The 8,526-nt window shown below is 46.7% G+C and overlaps 1 non-coding gene across 1 annotated transcript; it reads right to left on the bottom strand.

Annotated features, from left to right (window-relative positions):
* Window positions 1–3,516: 3,516 nt before the first annotated feature.
* Window positions 3,517–3,589, bottom strand: TRNAN-GUU. Its single transcript has one exon. It is a non-coding gene; the product is annotated as a tRNA-Asn (tRNA).
* Between the last annotated feature and the right edge of the window lie 4,937 nt (window positions 3,590–8,526).

Consider the following 8,526-nt stretch of genomic DNA (forward strand, 5'->3'; position numbering starts at 1 on the left):
TTGCTCTCCGTTGCATCCCCGGAGCCTGGCAGGACGTGGACACGTATGGTAATGGTTTGCATGAGCTGAATGTTTCCTAAAAGGCAGACACAGCTAAGGCTTCTATGTTATTTTATTCATATTGTAAACATTAACTCTGTGCAGACATTGAGGCTGGGTGAGCATAACGGATGGTCCAAGGTCATAGACCTGGTGAGTGGGAAATTTGGCATTTGCACCCAGGCGGACTGGCTCTAGAGCCCTTAATCCCTATGCCCCGGGGAATGAATAGCCTACCCTCGCTGTCGGGCCTGGTTTAAGCTCCCCAGCCCGATGGGCAGTCTTTGGCAGGAGGCTTCCTTGGCCTGGCTTGTCGGGGCCAGGCAGTTCCACTGAGCCGTCCTAGTGAGCTTGGGTGGTGATGGGGAAAAACCGTTGCTGGGATTTGAGGAGGTCAGTCCTGAAATGTCAGAAAGGATTTCAGCTGTTCTGCCACCCCGAGGATGGTGGCGCATACATCACAGCGAGCTGGCTCACGTCAGGTCATCCGTGGCATTCGATGCTGGCGTGTTGCTTCCTCTTCTCTCCAGCCCCCCGCGCCCCATCTTTCTCTCAGTTCTAGTCCGAGCGCTGCACAGATTCTCTGTGAGTGATCCTAAGAAACCGTGCCTCCTCTCTAGGCCTTGGTGTCCCCTCACCTGCCCCAGGAAAAGGTGGGATGGATACTCTCAGACCCAGAAAACCTTTGGGGTCCAACCCGTGCCCTCCACTGGAGGTCTCTGGCCATTGGGCCTGTGCCCTATTGTTTTGAGCCATGGGGGGGTGCTGTCCCAGTGGTGCCAGGTGGGGGAGGGGGGAGTGCAGGTGTCTGAGTGCTGTGCCGAGGCCGGAGGGACAGAGAGAATGAGGCCCAGCAGGGGAACGCATACTTTAACGGATAATTGCAAAGCTGTCTGTGAGTAGGAGCACAGGGAGAGAGCATTCAGGTCTGCACCGGAGTCTGAAGGATGCTTTGAGGATGAGAATGCAGCCCTTGGCTGAGCCTTAATGTGGCCCAGAAGTTTGTCAGGCAGATGGGCTGGGGAGAGGGAAGCATTCACTCACTCACTCACTCATATTTTCTGAATAAATACAGAAGGGCATATTGTGGAAAAGAATGTATCAGGGGAAGATAGGACTGGGTACTTTTAAAATCCAGAGTGGCCTTCACCATGGGTGTTCAGAATCTCCATGTAGAGTTCCAGGAGGGGGCTGGGCCTCTCCCTTTTTGGCAGACCTGACTGTTGGGTGCTGCCTCTCTTTTCCCCTTCCCACCGCACAGCCAGCCCATGCAGTGTCTGTGAGCTGCTCTAGAAGGATGTGACTCCAAGGAGGCTCTGGGAGCCGTGTATCCTAGCAACCGCCAAGGCTGGCATCAGCAGGGCTAGGCCCAGACTCAAGGTGTGTTCTAATTTTTCAGCCTTCTATTAATGGTGCATCTCCCACAGGGATGGGGGTAGGAAGGAAGAGGAGGGAGATGGTCAGGAAGTCTAGCATCCAGCCCCCTACTGTCTCTCAAACAACACAGTTGGGGCGGGGGCGGTGGGGGGGGGGGTAAGGGGGTGGGGTAGGGGGAAGGAGGGAGACAAAGGGAGCCCTTTAGCTGAACATACCCCGGGCCGGTCACCAAGGCCAATTTATAATCATTCAGAATACAATGAATCCAGGTAGTGATCGTTGGTGACAGCTAACATGGTAAAAGGATAGACGGATGGAAATGATGTTCCTTCTCGTGGAAGACTGTAACACCACCTAGGAAGTATTCCTACCAAAAGTCAAACCAGAATCTGATCAAGCCTCGACAGGTAACTCCTGGTTACAGAGATATAACCAGAAGAACAGAGCAGCTCAAGAGAAATCCCAGCCAATTATAACGGATGGACTTTATTTGGATCCTGAGTCTTAATAACAAACTAAAAAACAACGACAATAAAAACTGAGACATCCAATGAGACCATTGGGGAAATTTAAACACTGACTGGATATTTAATCATGTCAATGAGTGATTTTTTAATTTTTGAGGGCAGTTAAGATGGTTGGGACTATGCTTAAAAAGAGTCCTAACTGGGGCACCTGGGTGGCTCAGTCGGTTGGGCATCCGACTTTGGCTCAGGTCATGATCTCGCGGTCCGTAGGTTCGAGCCCCGCGTTGGGCTCTGTGCTGACCGCTCAGAGCCTGGAGCCTGTTTTGGATTCTGTGTCTCCCTCTCTCTCTGACCTTCCCCCATTCATGCTCTGTCTCTCTCTGTCTCAAAAATGAATAAACGTTAAAAAAAAATTAAAAAAAAAAAGAGTCCTAACTGCTGAGGAATGCAAATGGAAATATTTGTGGATGAAATCATCAGATGTCTGGAGTGTGCTTTCAAGTCATGCACGGTGGAGAGGTGGATGTGGGGGGTTACATGCAATGAGATTGACCCTGAGCTGATAATTGTTGTAGTTGGTGATGACGGGTGCTTGGGGTCATACTACCCTATTAATTTGAGTCATATGAAATTGCTGATATTTGACCACTTTTGACCTTCAAAATGGCAATTTCGTATGGTGCAAACTAATTTTTTGGTATATGCTTGACATTTTTTCCTAATAAGGTATATATTTTTTTAGAGCAGAAGGAGAAGTCCATGCCTGCTTTTCCAGAAGTCTCTGCACTAGGAAAGAGGTATCGTAGGCTGGTACTAAAATATGTAGCACCGTCATGAGAAAAGCTGAAAACAGCCCTCCGAGGCTTTTGTAACCTGTGTGAATTATTTTCTGTTGAACTAGTAATAATAGTCATTCACGATTTGCTGGCCACTGACAGCAAATGTTCGGCGACTTGCCTGGGTGTGTTTGAGCCGCAGAAGGTGGCTTCATTGATTTATTTTTTATTTTTTTTTAAATGTTTATCTTTTTGAGGGGGGAGGGGCAGAGAGAGAGGGGGAGACACAGAATGGAAAGCAAGCTTCAGGCTCTGAGCTGTCAGCACGGAGCCCAATGGGGGGGCCGGAACTTGTGAACTGGGAGATCACGACCTGAGCTGAAGTCGGACACTTAACCGACTGAGCCACCCAGGCGCCCATTCATTGATGTTTTAATTGCTCAATAAGAAACAATAAAAAACTGAATCCAAACAAGCAATACACGGGGCATCAAATGGAAATTCTTGCCTTATGAAGGCAACTTGGGTCATTCCCGGAGTTTCTGGAGATACACTAGCCTTGTGGGACATTGTCTGGACGATCCCCGCAGTGGGTGCAGAGGCAGGCCTGGGACTTCAGCCCTGCTTTGTTCCGTGGTCTCTGCATATGTCTCGACCTTTGGAGTCACAGCGTCAACTCTTACCTTTTTTGGGACTTGTGGTTTCCTGTACCTGGAAAAGGCTGGGGTTTTCCATTAAGTCCCTTCTCTGGTTGTTGTTTCTGTCTCGGTGATGAGTTAGTTACTAGATCAACCGACAAGGTTTTCTTTGTTTGTTTCAAAAATATTTATTCATTTATTCTTTTTAAGTAGGCGCCACACCCCACATGGGGCTCGAACCCACGACCTCAAGATCAACAGTCACATGCTCCACCAACTGAGCCAGCCAGGTGGCCCCTTATTTGTGTTTAATGTCTTCTCTTTGCTGACGACTGTGGTGGGTGCTGGTTTCTTGTCTTAACAAGCTCACCAATCAAATCCCGACTCTACCTCTTACAAGCTTTGTGACCTCAAGCAAGTATTTCATCTCCGTTTGGGCCTCAGTTTCCTTACTTGCAAACTGGGGGTAATGAGAGTTAATACCCTTGTGTAGGGATTTTGTGAGGATTAAATGAGATAAAGCAGGCCAAGTACTTAGTGTCTGGCACATTGTAGGGCCCAGTGAATGGTAACTACTAGGACTACTATAATTATTATTACATAAAGCCCTGAGTGTTTAACAGTGAATACAGACCCTGTGGTTCCAATGATGTGTGATGTAAGACATCCTAGGGGACTGGTGTCACAGGGAAATCTTGCACTAAACCTTGAAGGATAAGAGAAACGGAAAGTACCAACTGCCCCTCAATAGTCATTCTTCCCCTTTTTCTTAATTACAAAATCGAGGCTACATTTTCCAGCCTTCCTTGCTGTTAGGTTTGGCCATGTGACTAAGTTCTGGCCAAAGAAGTGAAAACACATGCTTTAAGTAGGACTTCTGGAAAGCCTGCTTAAAAGAATCTGACTCAGCTGGGAGCAGAGTCCCTTTATCCCTCTTTCTTTTTTCTGTTGGTCTGGAATGCTGATGTGATGGCTGGAACTCCAGCATCTACTTTGAAGTATGAGTTGACCTTTTCTGACCTTGACAGAAAATATGCACTGAGGATGATGGAGCATGATGGGAGCCTATTTTTTTTTTAATGATACTATGGAGCCACTATGCTGTCCCTGAACTGCCTATCTCTTTACTTTTTTGTGTGACAGAAACGAACTTCTATATTACGTCTCCCGTTTTTTCCTGTTTTTGAAGCTGAACCTAATTCCAGGGGTCATATTCAAAATATTAAACACCAGAATGGCATGGGCACTGACAAGTCTGAACACACTCTGGTCATAGTGCTAGGGTACCAGATGAAGGGCTAGGATAGCAGGGAGATTGGGGCAGAAGATATTTATCGTATAGTATGGAAGTATTTTAATATTTTAGCCACCAGTCCAGCTATATCAATACATATCAGCTGAAAACTAGCTGAATACCAGCCCTGCTTATTCTTAGCTGATACAACAAAGTTTGAGAATAGCTAAAAAGACAAGAAGGCCTTCGGATCATGGGCACAGCTTGAGTAGAGGTTTAGTGGGTGAGTGAAGCATGGTGAGTTATGAACACTGAGAACTCTAATTCAATCTGACTTGATGGGAGTGTTTTTTTCTTTTTTCTTTCTCCAATTTTTTTTGTGTTAAAATACATGCGTGTCAAATCATTTTAACCATTTTTAAGTGTACAGTTCAACAGGATTGAGAACATTTATACCGTTACGCGATCATCACCACTGCCCATCTCCAGAACTCTTTCATCTTGTAAAACCGACACTGTCCCTGTGAAACACTAACCCCTCACGTCCCCCCCTCCAGCCCCCGGCAACTGCCATTTCACTTTCCGTTCCTGTGATTTTGACTACTCCAAGTACTTCAGGTAAGTGGGGCCATAGAGTATTTGTCTTTTTGTGACTGGCTTATTTCACTTAGCATAATGTCCTCAAGTTTCATCCACACTGCAGCACATGTCAGCATTTCCTTCCTTTGGAAGGTTGAATAATATTCATTTGTGTATATATGCCACATTTTGTTTATTTCTTCATCCATCAATGGACACTTGGGTTTCTTCCATGTTTTTGCTGCTGTGAACATGGGCGTACATATTTGAGTCCCTGCTTTCAGTTCTTTTTGGTATATACCCAGAAGTGGGATTACTGGATCATTGGGTATTTCTACTTTTAATTTTTTGAGGAATCTCCATACTGTTTTCCACAGTGGCCGCACCATCTGGCATTCCCCAAAACAGTGCACAAGTGTTCCGATGACCCCACGTCCTCGCCAAAACTTGTTGTTTCCCGTTTGGGGATAGTAGCCATTCGAATGGGTGTAGGGTAGTATCTCATTGTAGTTTTTTTTTTAATAAATAAAAAAAATTAATGTTTATTTTTGAGAGAGAGAGAGAGACAGAGTGCAGGCAGGGGAGGGGCAGAGTGAGAGGGAGACACAGAATCCGAAGCAGGCTCCAGGCTTTGAGCTGTCGACACAGATCCCGACGTGTGGCTCGAACCCATGGACCGTGAGATCATGACCTGAGCCAAAGTCAGATGCTTCACTGACTGAGCCACCCAGGCATCCCTCATTGTAGTTTTGATTTGCATTTCCCTAATGACTAGCAATGCTGAGCATCTTTTCATGTGTTTACTGGCTATTTGTATATCTTCTTCAAAGAGAGAATGTTCTTTTGAGCGAACGTGTGTATGTGTAGATTATAAAAGGAGCGGGAAGATAACATCAGAGGTCACACAAATCAGGTAACAGAAGCTAGTGAGAGGTAGATTCAGGAGTATTCTTGAATTTCAGCATTTGTGGGCTTTGGAGTACACGAGGGACTAGATGGCCATGGGAAGTAAGAATCTTGGTTCTGCAGTGCTGGTGTGTGTGTGAGTGTGTGTGTGTTTCAGTTTCCATTGCAGTATAACCAGCCATCTCTATTAGTCAAAGAAACACAAATCCACCCAGATTTGAGGGTGAGCAGGCCTGGTTGCCCCCTCTCACAGGAGGGATGTCAAGGTCACATCACCAAAACATACGTGAGGTGGGCCATGCTATTGCAGCCATCTTTGGATATGACAACGTGGCACAGGAGGTGTCCTTCCTTTTCAACACTGGTCTTGTTAAGAAGCCCCTCGGGGTGGAAGCCTTCTCTTTCTTCCCAGTCCCAGCCTGCTCAGAACTAGGAGGAGGTTCTCACTGTCTTCCAAATGGGATACACAGTGTGCACCTAAATTATTTCTGGAAACCAACTATATCTTTGGTGGAAAACGTCCAAGAAAAAGCTTAAGCACTGAACTAATTAGCTAATGTAATTGAAACAAACGGAATAGTGCAGGCTCTAAGTATGACTCGAAAATGCAGAGAAATGGATTTTTCAGTGGGAGGTGATATAGTTCCCATCACTACCCAAAATTACTGGCTTTATGAGTTATTCATTTAGCAGAATTTCCTGAATGCCCACGAGGTGCCAAGCACTGTGCTGGGTCGAGGTTGAAGATGCAGATGCCCCTGTAAGATGCTTAAACTTAGCAGCAGAGAAGAAGAAGAAGAAGAAGAAAAAGAACGTAGACTCGCTCAGCGCTCTGAGGGAGGAAAGCAAACGGTGTCTTAGGGACATGGAAGGGTTGGGCTCTAGGATTACCCTTGGGCTGAGTTTCAAAGGAGTGTAAGAGTCCTAGGAACTCAGGAGTAAAGCAGACACCGGAAAATTTACAAAGAACTTTTATACCTATGCTTTGATCTAACTTTCTTGACAGCTGCGTAAGGGAGTTCATCCCCGTTTTTTTGGATAATGCTCAGAAAGATCAAGTGGCTCACTCAAGGTCATGCAATTAAAACCAGAGATGAAAACTCGAGCCTAGTTCTTCTGACATGTTTTACTTTCTTTATTGGATAATTAACTTCTGGGGAACAGCTGTTTTCTTCCCTGATGCCAGATCAATGACAAGTGAACGGATTTTAGCTAAAATCATGGAGGGGAGAGAACGATGATCTTTTATCATTTAGATTCCCCAAGGTCACTCTCAGTTTTGACATCCACACTGGAAGGGAGAGAGAGAGAGAGAGCGGGGAGGATTTTTTGGCCAGGTCAGGATGTGGTGTTCATCATGTTCCCCCATGTTCTATTGGCCAGAACACAGCCATGGGGCCCCATCTCAAGGTCAAGGTGGCTGAGAAACATAGTCCCCAACTAGCCAGGCACTTCCCTGCACACGAAGAAGGAGGAGCATGATTGTTTGGTGTTCAAGTGGTCCTGTCTGCCACAAGCCAACACTTATAGAGCACTTACAATCTACCGGGCAGCATTGTAAAAGCTCCGTCTGTATTAATGCATGTGATCTTTGAAACATAACTCTATGTGGATGTACTACTTACAGTCCCATTTTATGGCTAAGGAACCTGAGGCACAGCAAGGGGTAAGCAACTGGGATTCAAACTGAGATCCTTGCTCTGGACCCTGGAGCCTGGCTGTCCCCACCCCATGCATCACTCATCAATTTCTCCTCTGAAATGTGGCCTGCACTTGGCTTCTCCTCTCCATTCCTCTGCCACCATTCTGGGTCACACCCTCTTCATATCTCATGTGTCCCCATCCCCTGGGTTGTCCCCTCCTATCCACTCTCCCCTCTGCTGCCAGTGATCTTAAATGTCAAGTGTGGTTCTGTCTCTGCTCTTTCTTACCAGAACTTGGGTGGTGTCCTCAGGATAAAGTCCTGGCTCCCTTCATCTTTCACTAGCCTCTGTGCTCCAAACACTCTGGGGTTCAACCTCTCTGAGCTTCTCACCAGTCCCTATACTCACCAAAGAGCCCAATTGTGAATCCATGCTTTTGCGATGCTGTTCCTTCTTTCTGGAATGTTCTCCCTCTCTTGCATTTGCCAAATTCCCAGGCCCTCAAGACAAGGCTCAGAAGCTGCCCACCCCATCCTTCCCTTCCAGGCCTCCCCAGGCAGGTCCTTCACCCCTTCTTCTGTGTTCCCCAAGCTTGTACCTGGACCCCACCCCTTCCCATACTGCCTTGTTGTTGGCTCTTTACTCAGGTGTTTTCCTTTCCCAGACCAGGAGCAACATAGGGTCGGGAGGGTGTCTCATCCATTGTCATTCTCATGGGGCCTGGAACAGTGGCTGAGCTTTCACACTGTCACAGCAGGAAGAAGGGTGCCTGTTTTCTATGGCCTGTTCTGCCTCTGCCTAGATTTGACCCTGGTTGACTTCTCTGTTATGGGAAAGCATTTGTCTATTCATGGATTCCTAACCCTG

Source organism: Panthera tigris, chromosome B3 (assembly GCF_018350195.1).
Source record: "Panthera tigris isolate Pti1 chromosome B3, P.tigris_Pti1_mat1.1, whole genome shotgun sequence".
In the NCBI taxonomy this organism is placed as follows: Eukaryota; Metazoa; Chordata; class Mammalia; order Carnivora; family Felidae; genus Panthera; species Panthera tigris.